At 41.1% G+C, this 26,203-nt stretch overlaps 1 pseudogene; it reads right to left on the bottom strand.

Moving 5' to 3' along the window:
- Positions 1-1,379: 1,379 nt before the first annotated feature.
- Positions 1,380-22,600, bottom strand: LOC103295194 (histidine-rich glycoprotein-like; annotated as a pseudogene).
- Positions 22,601-26,203: the final 3,603 nt, after the last annotated feature.

Below are 26,203 nucleotides of genomic sequence, written 5' to 3'. Positions count from 1 at the left end.
ACTTGAAGCACCCTCTGTGATCGCCTTGGGCTCCTTTCCACTCCTCCTGGGACATGCACATCAGTCATCTCCCACCCTCAGCTTCTGCATCTTGTGGGTCCCTCTTTCTTCCCAGCCCAATATCTTACCCAAGTCTCTTTTACCCTTAGTTTTTTTTTTTTTTCTTTCTCTCCCTTCGCTCATTAGAATCTACCTGCTGCCACCACCACACACCTGAAATGCTTCAATAAATAAGATAGAGAGAATCTAAAGCTTGGGTCTAAATGCTTGAATCAAGTTTGGGAAGCAGGAAAAAAAAAATTCAAATGTGAAAAAAGAGTCCCCTGGCCTCAAAAATGAATAAAGAAAACTTTCTGAGACTAGAAAAGCCTCTAACATGGGAGAAGGTATGAGAAGAACAGAGGAGTCTAGGGGTCTGGAAGCAAGGACACTCTGCCGTGCTTTCTGGACATGTAGTCTGAAAGACAGCAAGATCCCAGAGGGAGATGAATATGGTATTCTTGGCAGTCATGTTCATCAGTAGTCGTAGAGAGACTCCTGCAACCTCATTTTGATTCAGAAGAAGCAGATACACTAGACCCAAAGAGTGATGCGACCAGGGTAGTAAGCATTCCTTAGCAGGGCGACCTGGTGAACCAGTGAGGAAGAATCAGACCTTCTTCTCATGCCCACTACCCAAACACATGGGACTATGTGAGACTCTTGAACTGTGGCATAACTTTGTGTGGGAAGCAGCAGGGTGGGGAAATTCGAAGAAGGACTGAGGTTTTCTGTTATCCCAATAGGATGGCAACTTGAAATATAAATTAATGTTCTGAAAGTAAAGTGATATTTCTGGGGCACTTGAATTTATGGTCATGATTCATGCCTATGAACTTCTCTGAAAATTTTATCCTGAACTTTGTCTGCTTTATAATTAAATTTAGAACTTATTTCTTCAAAATAAAGGGAATTTAGAGAATTAGAAATAAAAAGTAGGAGAGAATTTAGATCACTTTTATAAGAACAATCCTTTATATGACAATACATACTTCTTGGCATGCTCAGCTACAGCATAAGAACTAAAAGAGGAATGATGCTAGAATTAAAGGAGTTGAACCCAGGAAGTAAAGAAATTCTGAGGATCAGAGATTTGTCTTGAGTGGTGTAGTAACCAGTGAGAGAATGAACTTTTGACTTGGGACACAGATTTTTTCCTCTCCTCTCCATTTTTGTTGTTCTTCTCACATCATCTCCTCCCCTACCCACATTTTGTCCTATTCTGAATATGGAAGTTAAGATTATAATAACTTGTAATGTTGCATTTATTATTGGTTACATTTTATTTATGATTCTAATTCAGAATATTACTCATTTTTCAAGGAACTCAGATTTTTTTTTTAAAGTCCCTTAAAAAAAAAACTTTGAAACTTGTAAAATTCACTCTTGAACATCCCTGGACATAATTCAGAGGCTGATTGAGGGAAGGCCTGAATTTCTGGCTTTAGAGGATGGTTGTGGTTTGGCAATGAGAAGCTGGGAAAATTGGCTTCAGGAAGAGGAAGAACTCCACATTTCTTTAATGGAGGGAGTCGGTAAATATATCCAACTTGTCTCCATGTTAAGGGAAAGTACCTGGACCTCTTTCTTCTGAGGGCATAGGAGGTGGGTCATGGCCCAGGTGATGGTGATCTTGGGGACCTTGCCAATGGGGTGATTGGTCACAGGGTCCATGGTCATGAAAACCAGGGCGGTCAGGATGCTGTCCATGGGGGTAGTGTCCTTGGGGATGATGTCTATGGGGATGGTGTCTATTGGAATGGTGTTCACTGGATGGTGTCTATTGGAATGGTGTTCACTGAATGATTATGAGGGGATGCATTTGTGCCATTGGTGCCAAAATGGAGGTGATGACATCTTGAAGGGGACAATCGTGAAGGAGCTCCTGCTTGAAGTGGTGGTCTGTCTGATTTTTGTCGTGTAGAGCAGGTGGGCATCCAGATTTATGTGATGTGTGATGATGGAGGTTATCTCTGGATATACAGTGTGTAAATAGAGGCTTGTCAGCAAAGGAATGCCCATGGCCTCCAGAGTGGAGGGGATGGTCCAACTGGGGTTGTAAATTACTGATGTTCCTATGTTCCTGGTGAAGGACACAGAAAAGTGAGTATCATCATGTAAAGAAGAAATTAGATGTTTAACTTGATTTAATTCAACTAAATTCATACTTTTGGATTTCGGAAATAAATTTTAAAAGTAGGATATCAAAAAAGGATTCTCAAATTTATATCTAGGCGAGTTGGCATTTAAAATACAAACCAAAATTATCATCTACCACCATCATTTCACAATAGCAATAATATTTTATAACAGCAGTCAGAAAGATAATCCCAGAGTAAAGTATGGTTCTTTTATATGTAACTAGAGGCCAGGTGCACGAAATTCGTGCACGGAGGGGGGTTGTCCCTCAGCCCAGCCTGTACCCTCTCCAATCTGGGACCCCCTCAAGGGATGTCCGACTTCCCGTTTAGGCCCGATCCCTGGGATCGGGCCTAAACGGGTAGTCGGACATCCCTCTGGGATCGGGCCTAAACGGGCAGTCGGACATCCCTCTCACAATCCAGGACTGCTGGCTCCCAACTGCTTGCCTGCCTGCCTTCCTGATTGCCCCTAACCTCTTCTGCCTGCCAGCCTGATCACCTCCTAACCACTCTGCTGCCAGCCTGTTTGCCCCCAACTTCCCTCCTCTGCTGGCCTGGTTACCCCTAACTGCCCTCTCCTGCAGGGTTGATCACCTCCAACTGCCCTCCCTTGCAGGCCTGGTCCTTCTCAACTGCCCTCCCTTGCAGGCTGGGTGCCTGCCAACTGCCCTCTCCTGCTGGCCATCTTGTGTCCACATGGGGGCAGGATCTTTGACCACATGGGGGCAGCTATATTGTGTGTTGCAGTGGTGATCAATCTGCATAGTACTCTTTTATTAGATAGGATAGAGGCCTGGTACAGGGGTGGGGGCCAGCTGGTTTGCCCTGAAGGGTGTCCCTGATCAGGGTGGGGTTCCCTTGGGGCGTGGGGTGGCTTGAGCGAGGGGCCTGTGGTGGTTTGCAGGTGGGCCACACCCCCTGGCAATGAAAGCGGAGGCCCTGGTATCTGGAATTTATTTTCCTTCTACAATTGAAACTTTGTAGCCTGGAGCAGAGCCAAGCTTGGGGCTCCCTCCAAGGCCCGAAGCCATTTGTGTTGGGGTTATAATTGAAACTTTGTTGCCTTAAGCAGGTGGGCCCGGAAAGCTTTGCTTCCCCTGTTGCCGCTGGCAACCCTGGCCTGCTCTCTCAAGCTCCATTCTGCCGCCATCTGTTTGAATTTGTTTACCTTCTATAATTGAAACTTTGTAGCTTGAGTGGAGGCTTAGGCCTGCAACGGCTGGCAGAAAGCTTGGCTACCTCTGTTACCTAGGAAAACTTGCTCTCTGTGGCTGTAGCCATCTTGGTTTGGGTTAATTTGCATACTCGCTCTGAATGGATGGTGGGTGTGGCTTGTGGGCGTGGCTTGTGGTGTGTCGGAGGTATGGTCAATTTGCATATTTGTCTATTATTAGATAGGATAAGTTATACCACAAACAATATTCTTTTTTTTTCCAATTTTTTTATTAAGGTATTATATGTGTACATATTTTACCATTGCCACCCCCCACCCCACTCCCATATATGCCCTCACCCCCCAGAGTTTTGCATCCATTGGTTATGCTTATATGCATGCATACAAGTCCTTTGATTGATCTCTTATCTCCCCCACCTCTCCCTAACTTTCCCCCTGTAATTTGACAGTCCGTTTGATGCTTTACTGTCTCTGTATCTATCTTTTTGTTCAAGTTTATAATGTTCTTTATTACCCATAAATGAGTGAGATCATGTGATATTTTTCTTTCATTGACTGACTTATTTCACTTAACATAATGTTCTCCAATTCCATCCAGGTTGCTGCAAATGATGAGAATTCCTTCTTTTTTATGGCAGCATAGTATTCCATTGTGTAGATGTACCACAGTTTTCTGATCCAGTCATCTGCTGACGGGCACCTAGGCTGTTTCCAAATCTTAGCTATGGTGAATTGTGCTGCTATGAACATAGGGGTGCATATATCCTTTCTGATTGGTGTTTCTAGTTTCTTCGGATATATTCCCAGGAGTGGGATTACTGGGTCAAATGGGAGTTCCATTTTCAGTTTTTTGAGGAAACTCCATACTGTTCTCCACAGTGGCTGCACCAGTCTGCATTCCCACCAGCAGTGCACGAGGGTTCCTTTTTCTCCGCATCCTCGCCAACACTTGTCGTTTGTTGATTTGTTGATGATAGCCATTCTGACAGGTGTGAGATGGTACCGCATTGTTGTTTTGATTTGCATCTCTCGGATAATTAGTGACGTTGAGCATGTTTTCATGTGTCTCTTGGCCTTCCTTCTGTCTTCTTTTGAAAAGCTTCTATTTAGGTCTGTTGCCCATTTCTTTATTGGATCATTTATCTTCCTTTTATTAAGTTGTATAAGCTGCATGTAGATGTTGGAGATCAAACCTTTATCAGTGATGCCATTTGCAAATATGTTCTCCCATGCAGTAGGCCTTCTTGTTGTTTTGTTAATGGTTTCTTTTGCTGTGAAAAAGCTTTTTATTTTGATGTAGTCCCATTTGTTAATTTTCTCTTTAGCTTCCATTGCCCTAGGGGCAGTGTCAGTGAAGAATTTCTTTTGGCATATGTCTGAGATTTTGTTGCCTGTGGATTCCTCTAGTATTTTTATGGTTTCCCATCTTATGTTTAAGTCCTGTATCCATTTTGAGTTTATTTTTGTGTATGGTGTAAGTTGGTGATCTAGTTTCATTTTTTTGCATGTATCTGTCCAGTTTTCCCAACACCATTTATTGAAGAGACTGTCTTGACTCCATTGTATGTTCATGCCTCCTTTGTCAAATATTAATTGAGCATAGTGGTTTGGGTCAATATCTGGATTCTCTATTCTGTTCCACTGATCTATATGTCTGTTCTTGTGCCAGTACCATGCTGTTTTGAGAACAGTGGCTTTGTAATACAGCTTGAAATCTGGTATTGAGATCCCTCCTACTTTATTCTTCTTTCGCAGGATTGGTGTGGCTATTCGGGGTCTTTTTTTATTCCAGATGAATTTTTGGAGAGTTCTTTCAAGGTCGGTGAAATATGCCATTGGTATTTTAATGGGGAGTGCATTGAATCTATAGATTGCTTTGGGTAGTATGGACATTTTAATGATGTTGTTTCTACCAATCCATGAACATGGTATGTTCTTCCATCTGTTTACGTCTTCCTCTATCTCTTTTTTCAGTGTCCTGTAGTTTTCCGTGTATAGGTCTTTTACCTCCTTAGTTAAGTTTATTCCTAGGTATCTTAATTTTTTTGGTGCGATGGTAAATGGAATTGCCTTTTTAGTCTCTCTGTCTGTAAGTTCACTATTGGTGTATAGAAAGGCCATAGATTTCTTGGCGTTAATTTTGTATCCTGCTACATTGCCGAATTCATTTATTAAGTCTATTAGTTTTTTGACGGAGTCTTTCGGATTTTTTATGTACAATATCATGTCGTCTGCAAATAAAGACAGCTTTACTTGTTCTTTTCCAATTTGGATGCCTTTTATTTCTTCTTCTTGTCTAATTGCAATGGCTAATACTTCCAGTACTATGTCAAACAGGAGTGGTGAGAGTGGGCATCCCTGTCTTGTTCCTGTTCTTAGGTGAAATGTTTTTAGTTTTTGTCCATTGAGTATGATGTTTGCTGTGGGTTTATCATATATAGCTTTTATTATGTTGAGGTATGAGCCTTCTATTCCCACCTTGTTGAGAGTTTTTATCAAGAAAGGGTGTTGGATTTTGTCAAATGCTTTTTCTGCATCAATTGATATGACTATGTGATTTTTATCTCTCAATTTGTTTATGTGATGTATCACGTTTATTGATTTGCGGATATTATACCATCCTTGCATTCCTGGGATAAATCCTACTTGGTCATGGTGTATGATCTTTCTGATGTACTGCTGGAGCCGATTTGCTAGAATTTTGTTGAGGATTTTGGCATCTATGTTCATGAGGGATATTGGTCTGTAATTCTCTTTCATTGTGTTGTTTTTATCTGGTTTTGGTATTAGGGTGATGCTGGCTTCATAGAAGGAGCTTGGAAGTGTTCCTTCCTCTTGAATTTTTTGGAATAGTCTGAGGAGGATAGGTTTTAGTTCTTCCTTGAATGTTTGGTAAAACTCTCCTGTGAAGCCATCAGGCCCCGGGCTTTTGTTTGCCGGAAGCTTCTTGATGACTGCTTCAATTTCGTCCATAGTTATTGGCCTATTGAGCTCTTTAGATTCTTCTTGATTGATTTTTGGAAGGTTATATTTTTCTAGGAATATGTCCATTTCCTCCAGGTTGTCCAGTTTGTTGGAATAGAGTTGTTCGTAGTATTTTGTAACAATCCTTTGTATCTCAGCGGGGTCTGTTGTTATTTCACCTCTTTCATTTCTGATTTTGTTTATTTGGGTCCTCTCTCTTTGCTTCTTGGTGAGCCTGGCTAGAGGTCCATCAATCTTGTTTATCCTTTCAAAGAACCAGCTCTTGGTTTTGTTGATCTTTTGTATTGTTTCTTTGGTCTCTATGTCATTTATCTCCGCTCTGATCTTTGTTATTTCCTTCCTTCTGGTTACACTGGGCTTTTCTTGCTGCTCTTTTTCTAGCTCTTTGAGTTGTAGGGTTAAGTAATTTATTACCATTGATTCTTGTTTTTTGCAATAGGCTTGTAGAGCTATGAACTTCCCTCTCAAGACTGCTTTCACTGTGTCCCATAGATTTTGGATTGTTGTGTTTTCATTGTCATTTGTTGCCATGATGTTTTTTATTTCTTCCTTGATCTCTCTGGTGACCCAGTCATGGTTTAATAGCATGCTGTTTAGTCTCCAAGTGTTTGATTTCTTTGGATTGTATTTATTGTAGTTGATTTCCAGTTTTATGCCACTGTGATCTGAGAAGACGCTTGATATAATTTCTATCTTCTTGAATTTGAAGAGACTTTGCCTGTGACCCAGCATATGGTCTATCTTTGAAAATGACCCATGTGCACTTGAGAAGAATGTATATTCTGTGGCTTTGGGGTGAAATGTTCTAAAGATGTCAATTAATTCCATCTGGTCTAGTGATTCATTTAGGATTGCTGTTTCTTTGCTGATTTTTTGTTTAGAGGATTTGTCCAGTGGTGATAGTGGGGTATTAAAGTCTCCTACTATGATTGTATTGCTATTAATCTCTCCCTTGAAATCTTCCAGGAGTTTTTTTATGTATTTGGGTGCTCCTATATTGGGAGCGTATATGTTTACCAGAATTATTTCTTCTTGTTGGATTTCTCCCTTTAGTATTATGAAGTGGCCTTCTTTATCTCTGGTTATGGCATTTACTTTGAGGTCTATTTTGTCAGATATAAGTATTGCTACCCCAGCTTTTTTTTCATTTCCATTTGCCTGAAAGATATTTTTCCATCCCTTCACTTTCAATCTGTGTGAGTCTCTTGTTCTAAGGTGGGTTTCTTGTAGACAGCATATATATGGGTCGTGTTTTTTTATCCATTCAGCTACTCGATATCTTTTGATTGGAGCATTTAGTCCATTTACATTTAAAGATATTACTGAAAGGTATTTGTTTGTGGTCATATCTATTTTTGTGTCTATATTCCTTCTTACCTGTTTATTTCTTCTTTTTACAGTATTCCCTTTAGCAATTCTTGCATTGCTGGTTTGGTGGTGATAAACTCCTTAAGCCTTTTTTTATCTGCAAAGCTCCTGATTTCCCCTTCAATTTTGATTGATAGTCTTGCTGGATATAGTAATCTTGGATTCAGTCCTTTGCTTTGCAACACTTTGTATACCTCCGTCCATTCACTTCTAGCTTGTTGTGTTTCTGTTGAGTAATCATTTGACAATCTGATGGGTATTCCTTTGTAGGTAACTCTCTGTCTCTCTCTTGCCGCCTTTAAGATTCTCTCTTTATCATTTATATTTGCCATTGAAATTATGACATGTCTTGGTGTGGGTCTTTTGGGGTTGATCCTGCTTGGGACTCTCTGTACTTGCGTAACTTTTATCTTTCCCATATCCGGGAAGTTTTCTGTCATTATTTCTTCAAATAGATTTTCTAATCCCTGCTGCTCTTCTTGTCCTTCTGGCAGCCCTATTATACGCATGTTACTTCGTTTCATGTTGTCCCGAAGCTCCCTTAGGCTTTCCTCCTGCTTTTTAATTTTTTTCTCCAATTGCTGTTGAGATTGAGCTTGTTTCTGTACCTGATCTTCTAACTCACTAATTCGGTCCTCTGCTTCTTGTAGTCTACTGTTGAAACTTTCCATGGTGTTTTTGATTGTAGCTATATCACTTTTCATTTCTTCCTGATTCTTGCATAAGTTGTTTATTTTCTCATCCATCTGATGTATAAATTCCACGACCATTACTCTAAACTCCTTTTCGGTCATGTTGCAAGCTTCAGTTTCACTGATTTCCTTTCTTGGCGACTCCACATTTTCTTTCCTCTGTGAGTTATTTCGTTTCCCCATTCTGGCTATCACCAGAAAGCTCAAGCTTCCGTTTGCGTGGACCTGGGCCGTGTGCTGTGGGGACTTCACTCCACCCGAGTTTCACTGAAGTGCTCTGACACTAGGACGTGTGGCTGCCTTTGGTTGGTGGGAACCAGACTTGCCCAGGGTCAGTGTCCCCAGTGTTCCGTGTGGTCTCGTGTGCACACTTAGATTCAGGGGCCCTGTCTGCACCACACTGTTGGTATGTGCCGAAAATGAGATCCTTAGCATGTGCCAGGAGTCAGAGTTTCCCTGCGTCTGCACCAAGACTAGAGTGTCAGAGTCTCTGTTGCCTTGTGCGGTTTCTCGTTGAGACTCAGGGTCCCTATGTGTGCATGCACCAACAATTGGGGTCGCTGGCTCTTAGTGTGAATGCGCTGTGAGTCAGGGATCCCAGGCAGCTGTGTCCGGCGTGCCAAATTCCCTGAAGTGGAGCTGCGACCTGTGTGTGCTCTCTCTACTGAGCCAAACCGGCTAGGGCGCACACTCTTGATTTCCTGAAGGTGAGCTGGCTCTGTGCACTCTACCGGAGTCCCGGAAGGGGGGCGGAGTCTGTCCTGCGTGCCAAATTCCCCAAAGGGAAAGCCCCTCTGTGCAAGCACTAAGATTCCCTGAAGGGAGAGCTGTGACCTGCAAGCCAAATTCCCCCAAATTCTCCGAAGGGGAGCCCTCTGCGCGCACTGACAGATTTCCCCAACAGGGAGCTGATTCTCTCCTGTGCGCTCGCGCGCGCGCGCCAAATTCCCTGAGGGGGAGCGGGTCCCTGCGCAAAGCTCTGCGGCTTGTGCGAGAGGCGGATCTATCAGTTAAAATGGCGCTGTCTGCGCGCCTGCGGGGAGGGGGTAGGCTCTTTGACTCACGGAATTCTGCCGGGACGTCTGGATTCTTGTTGTTTGTTGGTCTGAAGCTGTGATAGCAGTTCTCTGTCCCCAGTGGCTGCAGGGTCCTGGTTTGTGTCAGAAGCCAGGATCCGAGTCTCAGGCAGCTCTGTTTCTCAAGATGGCGTGGTCTCCATGTCCGCAACAGCCACGGAGATGTGTCCGCTTTGTGCGCGGGGCTCCGCTGTCTAGGACTGCCTGGTTAGGCAGCCCCTTGGAAGACGTGCAGAATCTAACTGACCCTAGCTTATACACACACACACCACACACGTCTACACTCTTCTCTATGGGTTCCTCACTCACACTCTCTCCCTACCTTCCTGCCGGTCGCCATCTTTTCAATTCCCCGCCTCTCCTCTTGACAAACAATATTCTTATTATCTTTATGTTTCTCATTTCCATATAAAGTGATAAAATTATATTATAGAATGATACTCATCTGTAGACCAACATTTGGAAAACTAGTGCCTTATAATTCAGGCTCTCAGCAGAGTTCTGGACTCTATAGTATAAGTATCTCTTACTCCTAAAAGGTGAGCACTTCACCTTTTCACTATCCTTATTCATGTTTTAATATTTAAAGAAATCTGTGCAGCCATGCCCATGGTGAAAAACCTGCCCCTCCTTTTGGTTTGTCACATGGATGTTTGAATTATTTTTTTCTGATATAAAAATAACTGTGAAGAATATTTTGTGTAGAACAAAAGTTTCTACACACTGATATTCTCGTAAAATACTGTTTTGTATTTTATTTTACATATCTTTATATAATAAATTTGACACTAATTAATTCCCCTTAGATTCTGTGCCTAATAATAAAACTAGATTATTAATTCAGCAATGGAGTCTTAGCTATAAGAACCATTTTCAAATTCATTAAAGATTGGTTAAATTGGTTATGATTTTACTTTTATGCCAAATCTTATATTTTCCCAATTCTTGGAAAAAGTGTCACACTTTTGGTGTCTTACCAGGAATTGTCCAGGGGTTATTTTCTCTGTTTCTCTCCCTCCTCCTGATCTGATCTTCCGCTCTGCTCTTCTCTCTCTCTCTCTCTCTCTCTCTCTCTCTCTCTCTCTCTCTCTCTCACACACACACACACACAGCAATAAGAAAAATATACACTATGTGTGTGAAAACATTACTTAGTCTGGCACTGCTCATGACAAAAGTTGCTTAGGCAACGCACCTTAAGGTCGAAGACTTCACAGTTTATGTCAATCTCTATTGATGTTTCCATGTCAGAGGCCCCTACATTATAGGACAAAATTGATTTGCAGAATCCAAAGACCTATAAATAAGAAAGAAACCTGTTAGTGTATGTGTATTTGAGTATGTGTGCAGGTGGTATGAAGATGCCCAGCTAGAGTTGTGAACTTCCAGACATTCTGGTAAGGAAGGAGAGCTCTAGAAAAATCAAGTTAATATCATCAAATATCTCCACCAGTTATTTAACAATATTTCCTAGTCAACACTTTGGGAAAAGTTCAGGTTCCAAAGATTTTCATTACTGCTGTGGTTCTCTTCCATGACTGGTCACTAGCACTGGCCTTCCCCATGGGTGGTAGTTGGGAATATTATGCCACTGATGCCTTGATGCTAGACCAACTCTTCTGCACTGAAGTCCTGAGTTGCCTGTGCCTAGAGAAAAAGAAGAGTGGTGTAGATGGGAGATTTGTACAACTTTAACCAAGTACCTTGGAGGAAAGTTTTGGAAAGAAGGGAGCCATTATAAAAATGGGTTTTCACAGACCCTGTCAAAGAGACTGTCATGTGGCCCTACCCTAAATTCAGAGGCTACACCTGGCTGGCACCCCTCTTCCCCAGAGATCCCTAAACCCAGCTGTCAAAGTTACAAGTAGAAAACTCATTTTTTGAGCAGACTGTTAAGCAGTAAGATTTTGAGTACAGCCCTATCCAGTTTGGTTCAATCGACCTGGAGACCAAAGGGTCCCAGGTTCAATTCTGGTCCAGAGTGCTATCTTGGTTGCAGACTCCTCCCTGGCCTTGTGCCCTGGTCAGGGCTTGTGCAGGAGGCAACCAATTGATGTGTTTGTCTCACATTGATGTCTCTCTCTGTCTTTCCCTCTCTCTTCCATTTTCCCTAAAAATCAAAGGAAAAATATCCTTGGGCAAGGATTAAGAAAAAACAACAAGAAAAGATTTTGAGTACAGTTTTGGAGTCAGACAGACCCATGTTAATCCTGGCTTCATCATGTACTAGTGCTATGAGATTTAGGTAAGTTGCATAAAATTTCTGAAATTTCTAAAATGAGTACAGGTTGTGCAAGGGCTTAATTAAATGAGATAATGCTATAGAACATTTAGCATTGAGCTCCTCTTCTCCAGCCTCCATGTTTCTGCACTGAGTTTGTATTCCCCACACCAAGATAGTTAAGGGTTTGTTGGGGTCAATGGGATGGTCATGGGGATCCAACAAAGTAATAATATTTTGGTAGTGGTTTGTAGACTATAGGTTGCTATACAAATGCTGCATATCATTCATAACACTTCCTGCAGGCACAGGAGTATCAGCATATACATGAATGGGGGAAAATCCCAGGTGACTGGGCATCTTTGTTGTGAACATTAGGCAAGACCCTTACTTTACTGAGCCCATTACCTTCCCATTTGTCAAATATGATCACTGTGAGGAGTGAATGAGATGAAGTGAATGAAAGTACCCATGAGTATAGGTTCTTAATACATTTTAGTTATTAGTTTTAGCTAATCTTTAATCCTAATGAGTTAAAAAAACAACAACACCTCAGTGTTAAGTTTAGGTATATATCATGTACATTTATAAAATAACTAGAGGCCCGGTGCATGAAATTCATGCATGGGAGGGGGTGTCCCTCAGGCCAGCCTGCACCCTCTTCAATCGGGGACCCATCGAGGGATGTCCGACTGCCCTCTCACAATCCAGGACTGCCGGTTCCCAACTGCTCGCCTGCCTGCCTTCCTGATTGCCCCTAACCGCTTCTGTCTGCCAGCCTGATCACCCCCTAACCACTCCGTTGCCAGCCTGATTAATGCATAACTGCTCCCCTGCAAGCATTTTTGCCCCTAACTGCCCTCACCTGCAGGCCTGGTGTCCCCCTTCTGCTCTCCCCTGCAGGCCTGGGTCCCACACAACTGCCCTTCCCTGCAGGCCCGGTTACCCCCAACTTCCCTCCTGTGCTGGCCTGGTCACCCCTAACTACCCTCCCTTGCAGGCTTGATTGCCCCCAACTGTCCTCCTTTGCAGGCCTGGTCCCTCCCAGCTGCCCTCCCCTGCTGGCCATCTTGTGCCGGCCATCTGTGTCCACATGGGGGCAGGAACTTTGACCACATAGGGGCAGCCATCTTGTGTGTTGGAGTGATGGTCAATCTGCATATTACTCTTTTATTAGATAGGATAGAGGCCTGGTACATGGGAGGGGGCCAGCTGGTTTGCCCTGAAGGGTATCCCGGATCAGGTTGGGTGTTCCCTTGGGGTGTGGGGAGGCCTGGGTGAAGGGCCTGTGGTGGTTTGCAGGCCAGCCACGCCCCCTGGTGACCCAAGCAGAGGCCCTGGTATCTGGGATTTATGTATCTTCTGCAATTGAAACTTTGTAGCCTGGAGTGGAGCCAAGTCTCCTGCTAGCTCCATGGCCAGCAGCCATTTCTTTTGGGGTTTGTGTATCTTCTATAATTGAAACTTTGTAGCCTGGAGTGGAGGCCTAGGCCAGCCAGGGCTGCAGAAGCTTTGCTTCCTCCATTGCCGGGGGCAACCCTTGCCTCCTGCTCTTTCCAGCTCAGTGGCTGCCGTAACTTCTGTTTGGATTTGTTTACTTCTATAATTGAAACTTTGTAGCCTTGAGTGGAGGCTTAGGCCAGCAAAGGCAGGCAGAAATCTTGGCTTCCTTTGTTACCAGGGAAACCCAAGCCTCCCTCCTGCTCTCTGTGGCTGTAGCCATGTTGGTTGGGTTTATTTGCATATTTGCTCCTGATTGGCTGGTGGGCGTGGCTGGTGGGCATGGCTTGTGGGTGCAGCGGAGTTAGGGACAATTTGCATATTACTCTTTTATTAGGTAGGATACTCTCAATTTTATCACCATGACTCCGTTTCCCCATAGGTAAATCTGGGATAAAAATGTTCTCTAGTTCATAGGGTGGTGGTGGGGATAATAGGCTAATATATGTGTGAAGTCCTTACAAGGGTATCTGGCACATAGTAAGTACTCTCCAAATGTTACTAGTATTTCACACTTATCTATAATACTCACATTATGGTGCCTGCGAAAATGGTGACTGGAGCAGTTCCTCACAGAGAAGTCAATATAGTAATTGGTTCTTCTCCCTCCTCTCCAGAACAAATTGGATCAAAGCAGTTTCAGGAACATTTCAAAAAAGCCAGTAGATACCTACTATCCAATATACTGTAAAGGCACTATCAGGATCCACCAATAGGTGACATTCTTATTATTGGTGTCTTTTTAAAATTTATCAAGTGATAAGATGAATATTATTTGATTGAAAAGGCACAGATAATACAGACATAATCAAGCATTAGTGTGAAAAGTCATTCTTCCTGTACCCCAGCCTCTTTCTCTCAGAGGTACCACCATCATCCATTTGATGTGTTTTTCTTCTAACCTTTTGCTAAATATGTTGTGTATATACACACATATCTACTTGTTTAATATAAAGGGGATCATAGTCTAAGTATTGTTCTGTAACTTGCTTTTTTCCCTTGGCAATATATCTTGAAACTCTTTCTAAAACATATAGGTCCAAAACATTCTTTTTAGTACATAATTGCATTGTATTTATCCCATTGCTTGTATGCACCATAATCTATTTCACTTTGTGTTTTCAAAATACAAGACAACATAAACTAGCTGTTCTATAAGACTGCTATGGGTGGGAGGCACTTGAGTCTCTGGATGGGGAAGGACTGCCTGGCTCTAGCCATACCACTGGTTGTGGTGAGGTAGTTGCTCTGAGCCTCAGTTTTCCATCGTAATACAAGGAGGTTAGTTCTAGATTATTTTAATGACTCATAACGCTACTATGCTTTTCATCAATTTGCTCTTTTTTGTTTGGATTTCCACCCTCTTTGTTAATATCAAACTCCCCACAACTCCAAATATTTAAAAAAAAATTGCAGGAGGGCAGTTCTATGTTATCTGCTGCCTGTCTCTTGAAATTGCAACAGGGATCTCAACTTAAAAAAAAGCTGGTGGCTCAGTGGATAGAGCATTGGCCTGCAGACTGAAGGGTCCCAGGTTCGATTCCAGTCAAGAGCATGTACCTTGGTTGTGGGCACATCCCCAGTAGGGGGTGTGCAAGAGGCAGCTGATTGATGTTTCTCTCTCATAGATGTTTCTAACTCTCTATCTTCTCTGTAGAGATACCTCTGTAGAGATACCCAGATACCTCTCCCTTCTTCTCTGTAGAAAATCAATAAAATATATATATATATTTTTAAAAAGCAGCTGGTGGCTGGCACCAGCAGCTTAGGGGAGGAGGCAAGATGGGTTCATCAAGAAGGAAGCATAACAAAGTGTTCTAAGAAATTATTGGGGGTGATGGATATGTTCACTATCTTAAGTGTGGTATATTCATTAGTATATACATATGTTAGAATTATCAAATGGTATATTCTCACTAAATATGTGCTGTTTATTGAATGTCAATCACACCTCAGTAAAGTTGCTATTGTATTAAAACAAACAAAAAAACAAAGCAGCCCTAACTGGTTTGGCTCAGTGGATAGAGCGTCGGCCTGCGGACTGAAAGGTCCCAGGTTTGATTCCGGTCAAGGGCATGTACCTTGGTTGCGGGCACATCCCCAGTAGTGGGTGTGCAAGAGGCTCTCTCATTGATGTTTCTAACTCTCTACCCCTCTCCCTTCCTCTCTGTAAAAATCAATAAAATATATATTTAAAAAAAAACAAAGCAGCTGGTTTTTGTCTTTCCCTGTCTGGCTTATTTTACTTAGCATCATACCCTCTACATTGTCACAAATGGTAAGATTTTATTTTTTTTATGCTTAATAATATTTTATTATAAATATATGATATATATTCTTTATCTAATCATCTATTGACAGGCAATTAGGTTGCTTCCATATGTTGTCTACTGTAAATAATGCTGCAATGAATTTAAGGATGCATGTCTCTTTTTGAATTTGTATACACTTGGAACTAATATTATATTGAATGTTAACTATAAGTTAAAAATTATAATAATAAAAATCATCTGGCCCAAGGAGGCCAGTGGGGAGAGGGTCAATGCAACTTAATTTGTGCCTGCGAGGTTGGAGCCTGGGCCCTCAGACTCCAGCTGGACATTAGTGGAAACTCACGCCTCTGCCAACTCTCTCCACTTGGTCCACTCTGAAAGAGGCAAAGTCACCATTCTCCTTTTCGTACATCCCAAGGACTTTCTCTGCTTGTTTTCTGTAGATCTCAGTCTCCTCAAAGAAATCCAAGAGAACAGGGCTGTCTTTAGTATTGGCCAATGCAGAAAAGACTGGAGAAAGAAGATGGTAGATTTGTGGCTAAACAGCATTGTCAATGCTGTGACTTAATACATTTAGGCATGGTGGAAACAATAACAATAGCTCCTGCATTACAGACGTGTGAATTGAGGGTTGGAGAGGCTAAGAAACTTGTTCCAGCAAATCAGCTAATCAGCAGAAGAGCTAAACTTAAAGCCAGATCCTTCTGATGCTCAAGTCTCAGTTGTTACCCTATTCAGATGCCCAAACTCCATCATTTATAAAGTGTGAATATTTTAAGGAACTCTCCCTATCTCTGCTAAGGAGGGAGAGCATTATTAAAATGAAGTTTTGCCCAGAGAGAGAAGGTACAGCTCAGTCTTCTTTAAGGCAAACTCCTGTAGGAGTTGCTTGGCTGCTGAATTTTTGTATATTGAATTATGCTGAAATTTGCTATTTTTAAAGGAAATCTGTAATAATTCTCTTGAAAAAAAAATAAAAAGAACATGGACTTTAGAGTCAACTGAGGGGGTAGGTTAAGATTCACCACATTTTGGCTATTTTATGAGGCCAAGCAATTTAATCTCTATGAACCTCTTTTAACTTTATTTATTTATTTTTTAAAAGTATTTTATTTTTATTTAAATTTAATAAATATTTATTGTTCAGATTATTACAGTTGTTCCTCTTTTTCCCCCCCATTGCTCCCCTCCACCTGGTTCCCATCCCACCCTCTTCCCTTCCTTCCCCCGCACTGTCCTCATCCATAGGTGAACGATTGTTTTGTCCAGTCTCTTCCCGCACCCCCCACACCTCTTTACCCCTGAGAGTTGTCAGTTCACTCCTTTTCTATGCCCCTGATTCTATTATATTCACCAGTTTATTCTGTACATCAAATTTTTAATTCACTTGATTTTCAGATTCACTTGTTGATAGATATGTATTTGTTGTTCATAATTTTTATCTTTACCTTTTTCTTCTTCTTCCTCTTCTTAGAGAATACCTTTCAGCATTTCATATAATACTGGTTTGGTGTTGATGAACTCCTTTAGCTTTTTCTTATCTGTGAAGCTCTTTAGCTGACCTTCAATTCTGAATGTCAGCTTGGCTGGTCAGAGTACCCTTGGTTGTAGGTTCTTGCTATTCATCACTTTGGCTATTTCTTGCCACTCCCGTCTGGCCTGCATAGTTTCTGTTGAGAAATCAGCTGACAATCATATGGGTGTTCCCTTGTAGGTAATGAACTGTTTTTCTCTTGCTGCTTTTAATATTCTCTCTTTGTCTTTTGCTCTTGGCATTTTAATTATGATGTGTCTTGGTGTGGTCCTCTTTGGATTCCTTTTGTTTGGGGTTCTGTGTGCTTCCTGGACTTGTAAGTCTATTTCTTTCACCAGGTGGGGGCAGTTTTCAGTTATTATTTCTTCAAATAGGTTTTCAGTATCTTGCTCAATCTCTTCTTCTGGCACCCCTATAATTCTGATGTTGGTACACTTGAAGTTGTCCCAGAGGCATCTTAACACTATCTTCAAATTTTTGGATTCTTTTTTCTTTTAGCTTTTCCAGTTGAGTGATTTTTGCTTCTTTGTATTTCAAATCTTTGTCTTGATTCTTGCATTCCTCTAGTTTGCTGTTGGGTGTCTGTATAATAGTTTTTATTTCAGTCAGTGTATGTTTAATTCCTAGTTGGTCCTTTTCCATATCCTCAAGGGTCACTCTCATACCCTCAAGGGTCTCGCTAAATTTATTGGCCTTTTCTAGGAAATTCTTGAAAAACCTTATAACCATGGTTTTGAACTCTATCTCCAGTCGTTTGTTTTCCTCCATTTCTTTGGTTTTTTATCTATTTCTTTGTCTCCCCATTTTCGCTGCTTCCCTGAGTTGGTAGGGTAGCTTTGTGTGCTAGTTGTTCTATATGGGCCAGTGGCTCAGCCTCCCAGCAGTTACCTGAAGTGGACACTCTTGGTGCACCCCTTTGTGAACTGTGTGTTCAGCCTTGTTGTAGTTAAGTCTTGATTGTTGTTGGTATCAGTGGGAGGAGTTGACCTCCAGGCCAATTGGCTGTGAGGATCAGCTGTGTCTATGCCGGGAGACAGCCTTATTCGACTAGACTTGCAAAATTGTAAAATCCTCTGTGCTCAGCTTGGATGGGGCGGAGTTTCAGGGTGGAGCCTATAGCCTTGGCTTCCCGTCAGCCCTGCCCTATGAGGTTCCTGGGTCTTAGTGTCCCTCAGTACTAGCTGCAAGCACCTCTGAGAGGAGAAAGGTGCCCTGGAGTTTCGCCCACTGCCAAACAGTCTAGTCTCTCCCCCAATGAATCTGGATTCCCAGATTCTTGCCCAGAACTGGGGTTCAGTGCAGTCGGAACTGGGGTTCAGCACAGTCTGGAACTTTTGTCTCCTTCCCACTAGGGCAATCCAGCAGCACAGTCAACAATCCGTCCTCTGCGCGCATTCACGTGCGCGCCTCCGGAGCTCTGCCTTTCCCCTGAGTTTCCACCTTACAGCCCAGATTCCCACAGTATGAGCCTGCGTCCCCTGGGTCTGGCCCGGAACTGAGGTTCAGTGCAGTCGGAACTGGGGTTCAGTGCAGTCCGGAGCTTTTATCTCCTTCCTGCTAGAGAACGCCAGCCAGGCACTCAGCCGCCACATCCTCTCCGGCTCCGTCCTCTCCACACGCCTGCGCCCGTGTCTGCGTACCTCAGGCTTTTACAGCTCCTCTGATTTTCCTTGTGGTTTCTCTTCCCTTCTATTTGTAGAAATTCCAGTCAGTCAGCTTTCCTGTGGTTCTGGATGATGTTCGTTTTGTCTTAGTTGTATTTTTGGAATTGTTGTGCAAGGCTGCAGTTTAGGTGTTTACCTATGCCACCATCTTGGTTTCTCTTCCTGAACCTCTTTTAACTTTAAGTCTCATAATATTCATAGTCTTGTTATGAGATTAAATGAGACTTCTGTGTAAACTGTAGTATTAATACATAAGTTTTAGATGTTGAAGTAAACATATTGCTAACTACTTTGGAAGTGTACTACACAGAGCATCTTATTTAATTCTAACAAAGACGCAAAGAGCTAATACTATTATTAGCTTTGTTTTACACATGAGGAATCCTTAGAGATTAAGTAACTTTCCCTCAAGACAATGCAACTGGTAAATTATGAGATTGGGATTCAAATTCAAGCAAATCTGATGCCAGACAGAGCCCATGTTCTCTATAATAATGCTCTACTGCCTTATATAGCGTTCTATTTTTATATATTTAATTTTATGAGAAGTGTATCAATAACAGGGGGAAACCTTTTTGAAACTCTTTTCAGGAGACAGAATAATAATCAAGTCCATGAGCATAGGTAGGGACCATTTTTGATATGTACATCACAGTATTATATGTTAAATACCACTGAATTATAGAATTCTATATCAATCTAGAATTAAGTAGCATTTTAACAGATTATCATACCACAGCTTGTGGTGCAGTTGAAGTCATTCACTCTAAGATTCTGAAATTCCACAAACATATTGTAGCTATTACCTTACACTGTCCAATCGCCTGTAAGAAAGAAGAGTTTATCATTTTGTACTGCTTTCTTCAGGTTGAATATGAAGATACAAAAAAAGTGATGCTACATACCTTATTATCCTTTAAAATTTATTTGTTGTTTCTCAATAAATCCTCTTTCAAACCTGTATTTTCTTAATCTGTTTCTGTGAGTTAGATGTCATAGGCATCCAAAACCCTCATAAGAACCACAAATAAATGGTTTAAACAGATCATGGCCATATCTCAAACATTTTCAAGAAGAAAAAAATGCTAAAATTTCTAGGTATGTAAGTGTCTTATTTTCTGGAACTAAAATCTTAGATTTGTGCTTTTTCATCTTTGGGTTCTTCTCCTGTGGCAGACAGCCTGGGACCTGATTACCCATGTGCAAAGCAGCACAAGATCCCATTCCTCATGATAATTGCAATTAATCCCCTTTGGTCACTCCTGCTCATGGAACCAGTCCTCATAGGACACAATTACAAGTTCATAAGTTCTACACCCAAAGACTGTCAGAGCCAGATAGGACCTTAGAGTTTATCTACTCCAACCTCCTCCTCTTATTTTACAGCTGAAGAGACAGAAATCTAGCAACATTAGGCAATTTGCACAAGGTTATAGCTGGTCATGCTATAACAAGCCCCACTGACATATTTTGAACTGGGTTCCTAGGTATGGCTCTCAAGAGAATATTACTCAAGGTCAACATAATCTTCATGAGTCTAAAGACAGAAACTGGTCTTCCTCTTTTGCTGTGGCATACAGCTACCCTGGGAAAACAGAGTAGACAGAAGTCAAGAATAATAAAAAGAGAAGAATGGTACCATGTTTACTTACTATATCAGATGGATATCTAGAAATATTTGGCTCACAGTCATCCCAGTGTTTCCTGGATTGGACTGGACAGTCAGATTCTTTCACATCTAAGACTAAATAATAGACATCTGTGGATTCCTGAAAAATTTCAAGAAAACAACAGGTGAGGAGCATGTGGGAGCCCAGTATGTTTTCATTAGAAACAATCTCTTGATTTCTTAAAAAGAATTTCTGTTCCTTCCCAAACCATTGCAGATGTTTACTTTTGTGTAATTTGATTTATTTATTTGAATAAATAGCTTGAAAAAGTTACTTCCAAATGTTTTTTTTTTAAGTGGTCATAGCGTTGCTTCTATTCATGAGCTTTAAAAAACAATCACTAAATTGCACCATTTGTTTGGGCGGAGATGTTCAAGATATAAACCTAGAAATTAGAAGTGATGACAGCCACATCACAAGCTCCAATCTGTATGCACAATTGTGCCCTCTCACCCAGCTCTTTCCTGAACTTGGACTTCTTGACTTAATTTCAACTTGCCCAAAATCAGCTCTTCTCTTACAAACTAGCTACCTCTCTCAATTTATCTTGCCTTTTGTCAATGACACTATTAATTATTTCTTGCCGTAGTCTTTGGCTTTAAAAAATGTGACATCAGCTTTGATTTCTTTCTTTGTTTTTGCTATCCAATCACCAGGTCTTGAATGGTCTTTCTTTGAAATGTCTCATGTCTTTTCTTCATTCTCATTGCCATAAATCCCACCACCTTGGTCTGTCTTCATTTCCTCATTCCTGAACACATAATATAGCTTTCTAGTTCAAGCCCCTGCCACCTGCATCCATCTCCCCAGGTAAACTGTGCTCCCTGCCCCCACTCAGAAGTAGCCCGGGGCCAATTCATCCTGTGTCCTATAATGTGGGAGAGATCTTGGACTGGGACTAGTAGTCACTAAGTTGATGGTTGAATCCCAAGTCCCTGCACTCATTCTCTGCAACCTGTAGAGCCTCCACATCTAATACTTTGACAAGCATCAAGTTATCTGCTGTCCTCTGTGATGCTCTACTGTCTGACCTCCCTGAATTTAGTGGTTCCTCCAAAGGGTACGTTATTTTGGGGAGTGGGGAAGAGAGGTCTCCCTGCTTCATCTCTATCAAGCCCTCAAATCTATTCCAAATAAGTATATAATCTATGTCAGTGCTTTTCAATATTTTCATCTCATGGCATATATAAACTAATTACTAAAATTCTGTGGCACACACACAAATATATTTTTTTGCTGATCTGACAAAAAAAAGTATAATTTTGATTCATTCACATTGAATGGCTTTGGGTGTGTTGGCTGTTGACCTTTCTTCATTTGAAAATCTAAGGGAGAAGAGGTAAGTGCCCCTGACTAAATAGTCAAGTATTGCATGTTTTAAAAATTCCTGTGGCACACCGGTTAAAAATTACTGATCAAAGTGAAGATAGAAGGCTTGCTTTGCATCAAGATAAGCCTACATTCTTTTTTTCCACCCTGCTTGGTGTACCAAACACATAGAACTTCTGGAATTGCCCTTCTTGTGTCTAATTACTCCCTAATACTCTCCTGTGTCATTTCTTACCCACAGAGAGGTAGTATTCCTGGAATTTCCCTGAAGTGCCTTTAACCCAGCCCAACTTCCTGTTCAAATCCTGCTTCATTTCGATTTTCCAAACGAAGCATCCTCTCATTCAATGGTAATAGATCTCTTTTCATTAGATTGTCCAGCATCTATAATACTTACTCAGTCATTTAAATATATCCTACCTTACACTGTGTGTGTGTGTGTGTGTGTGTGAATGTGTTAGCTGATTCTTACTTCCTTAAGTTTTGTCTATAGCACTTAGATTTGATTGGACTCAGCATCAGTGCTTATAAGTATTCACAGATTGATTCATAGTTAAGGAATACTAATAAGTGAATTTAGTTTGAAAAAAAAAAAAAGTACATTCTAGAGCAGCAGCAGAAACCAAACAGAAAACCCTGACCATGGCCATTCCATTGTGCAAAGCAGTAGGCTTAGTGGCTAGAGTCACACTTGCCCCTGGTGCATGGTTTCCCAACTTAGCTCTGCCATTCGCAATTCTTTACCCCTTTGTTCAAGTGAGCATCAGCGACCCTCAGCAACTGGAAAAGGTAGCCATTTGAACGTCCTTTATTGATCAGGTCTAGAGCTTTCCCAGACAGGGGCTCAGTAGCATTGCAATATGGGACTCACAGCGTAGGAATATCTAAGTGTTATCCAAAGGATGGAAAGTAGAGCTGCAGTGAATGTCTTCATTTTGTTCAAACAGGAAAACCATCCCTTGCTATGGTATACCACAGCAGAGAATTTTATACAGACTTTTTAAACACACACACACACAAACACACACACTATTGATTAATCAATCTTTACATGTCTTTGTTGTGTAAACTGAATGTTCACTGCCACAACCTTTTACGGCAGGAGTTTAGGATCTGAAGAAGGGATCGATGCACAAATGAAAATACTATACAAGAAATACGAATTTAGAAGTCATGGAGGGCCAGGTCAAGACTTCTCTCTTGGAGCAACACACTGATACCTGACCTTGTCCTATTTTTATTCAATTTTAGATACACATCTTGCCCTCAGTAAAGCACAGCAAACAGGTAGCAGACAGACTGTGTCTAAGGTCAATAAAGATCAGTAAAGGTCTGTAAGGTCCAGTAAACATTAACTTTGAGGCCATTAGGTCAGGAAATTGATTTGAGCCGCCGCTATTTCAACAAGGCTAATGCACAAGGTCCATCGGCCTTCCGCATTCCTTGGTTCACACTTATGACAGTATTAGGAAAGCGGTGGCTTTCGGCACCTCCCTCTTTTGGTTTTCTTAATAAATCTTGAAAAGTGTATGCCATCTGTAGGGCTTGAGTCCTTTAAGACTCTTCATTACACATCTGCAGACTAGAAATAAACATATAAGTACAAAAATGAGACAGACAATAGTGGTTATGCTAAGAGGCAAATGTAAGGAGATCCAATGAAAAGGATTGAGTTCTTTTATGTCCTTTTTAAAATGCTGCCAGGCATCTAAGGAACTAGTTTGTAGTAGGCTTCTTTCTGGACCATTAGTTCTTTATGGGTCCCCTCCTCAATCACTGTCCCCTGTGACCTGACAGTAATTATATTCAAGTCCTGAATGGTGGAGAAAAGGTGGGCAATGACAGTGCAGGTCCGAAATTCTCTGGCTTTGTCCAGGGCAACCTGCACTGTCGCACAACTGATGACTGCGAGCATGGCAAGGCTTCTTTACCATCTCACATGTCATCTTTGGACTGTTTCTCCTCTGTCTCATTCTCCTCCCATTCCTTAACTTCAGTGTGTTACTTGGGGGTACTTCTATCTGTGGCTGGAGTAGTCGATTGTCTGCAGCCACAGGTACAGGATGAGTATCCAGGTGCAAGGTCCTCATTAGTCTGGTCAGTTTCTCTCTGGGATCTATGTTGAAGTTTAATATTCCCTGCAGGAATCCACTTGGGCTTGGAAGAGTTTTCTGGAAATATACAAGCTTATCCTCGACCAAAGTTTAACAAAGGGACCCTTCCATAAACCAGACTCAGGATCTTCCCATTTAACCAGACCATTTTCCTTTGGCTTATTCTGACACCAGTGTAATTCCATAGGTGTCTTGCCATCAGCGTTACAAGTGAAAAAATTTTAAAGTAATTAAGGCTTGGTGTAGTCTACTTACAGGAGATTTCACCACTATTCCCCCTTTTTGTTTTTCAAGTTGGGATTTTAGCCACTGATGTTGGCGTTCTATAATTGCCAGTCCTTGGGAATTGTATGGTATTCCCGTATTGTGCTGAATTTTCCACTTTTTACTAATATGCTAGAAATGACAGCTTGTGTATGCAGGTCCATTATCAGTTTTAATAATTTTTGGAATTCCCATGATGACAAAAGCTGCTAGGCAATAATTAATGACCTGTTTTGCCATTTCCCCTGTAGATGCAGTGGCCCATAGGACCTTTGAAAAAGTGTCTACAGAGACATGCAATGCCCCAAGGCATCCAAAAGGAGTATAGTGTGTTACATCCATTTGCCAGATAGAGTCCCTTATCAATCCTCGAGGGTTAATTTCTGTATTAGGCCCTTGAGGCAGATGTAACATGCAAGTGGGACATTCCTTGATAATCTGTTTTGCTTGCTGTCAAATGATTGAAAATTGTTTAGACAACATTTTGACAGGCTGATGTAAAAGCTGATGAGGTTCTGTGGCCTGTTTCAATAAAGCAACCAATTGATCAGCATATGCATTTCCTTTTGTTAAAAGACCAGGCAGGGTGGTATGAGCCCTGATATGAGTAATATGAAAGAGGTATTGCTTTTGCTGTACAATTTGCTATACCTGTTTAAATAGTATAAAAAGACTTTGGTCAATGAGCCATCTTAATTGAGCAGTCTCAGTTCTGTTTGCCAGGCCAATAGTATAGGCAGAATCAGAAATAATATTAATAGGCTCTTGGATATACTGCAATGCAGCCTTGATAGCTTGTAATTCAATTCTTTGCACAGAAGTATGACTGGTCTGAATGACTTGGTCTGAATTCATTGCATAATAAGCAGCTTTACCATTAGATGAACCATCAGTAAAAACAGTTAATGATCCAGGAATAGGTTCCTGCCTAGTATTTTTTTTTTTTTAGTATAAATATTAGGGGAGTAATATAAAAATTGTAGTAACTTGTTTTTTAATATGTGACAACCAAGTTCCCCTGAATATTCACTTACTTCAATTTGCCTATTCAAGTCAGTCTGAAATAACATTTCTAATTTCTTCCCTGTGAGGGGAAGATAGATGCAGTGGGGTTCTTCTCCTCTAAGTTGCCTGCAACGCTTTCTGAGTTGAGATATTAATTGAGCCATGAGTTCTATATATGTAACCACAGATTTAGAGGATTGATGCCCTAGGTGGACCCACTCAATAATAGTAGGAGAGTTTTTATTTTGGAAGATGACTCCAGTCTGACTATTTGCAGTAGGATCAATCTGTCCTAATAAAGGCAATTAAGGCTGTACCCATGCTACTTGGGCAGAGGAGATTGCCTGCTCCATTCTTAGTAACTCCTTCCTAGATTCATCTGTTAATGTTTAGGGTGAGGAAAGACTAGAGTCACCCCTAAGTATATTGAATAAATTTGTCATTTTTCCTATAGAGATTTTTAGATAAGTCTTAATTAATGTTCTCTAATAATTTTTGAAAGTCATTTCAGGTTTTAATGCCATTCTTTCATATTTCTCCTTTTAAGGCCTAATACATTGGATTTTAATTACAGTTCCTAGATATTTGAAGGGCATTGCCCTCTGTATTTCCTCCCAGAGCAATCTCTAAGCCACATTTAGGGATTTTCTTTTCTAATTGGATAAGCACTTTAAAGTCTGCTTTTCCTGTGGGCTTACCATAAATCACTATATTAAAGACTTTTACTTTCTTTTAAACAGAACAACCAATTTGGTTGCCTATCAGAAAAACATGTAAGAGAGAGACATGCTGGCAGTACTGCAATGCATACATTTCAAGTTAAAGTAACTTTCTTTTTATGTTTAATGGTGTCTCATTAATGATTAGATTGAATGCTTGCATAATAATTTTTAGTTTACTTTGTAAATAGTAGTGGAAGAGATTTTAAAATTTCTCCCTTTTATTAAGCTTAAATTTACTTTCAAATAGCATTCCTTTTGGCTAGTGCTTATTTGCATATGTATGCAAATGTTACTTTGGACTTTACTAGATCCAATTATTCATAAAATATTGGCTTCTCATATAAATGAGTTTATATGAGACCTTGATTATATTGTGAAAAACTAACTTATTAAAGTATGCACCTTTATTGAAAAAGCAAAGTAAGCAAACCT

The sequence above is a fragment of the Eptesicus fuscus genome, chromosome 3, assembly GCF_027574615.1.
Source record: "Eptesicus fuscus isolate TK198812 chromosome 3, DD_ASM_mEF_20220401, whole genome shotgun sequence".
NCBI lineage: Eukaryota > Metazoa > Chordata > Mammalia > Chiroptera > Vespertilionidae > Eptesicus > Eptesicus fuscus.
This window is presented reverse-complemented; position numbering and strand designations above follow the sequence as displayed.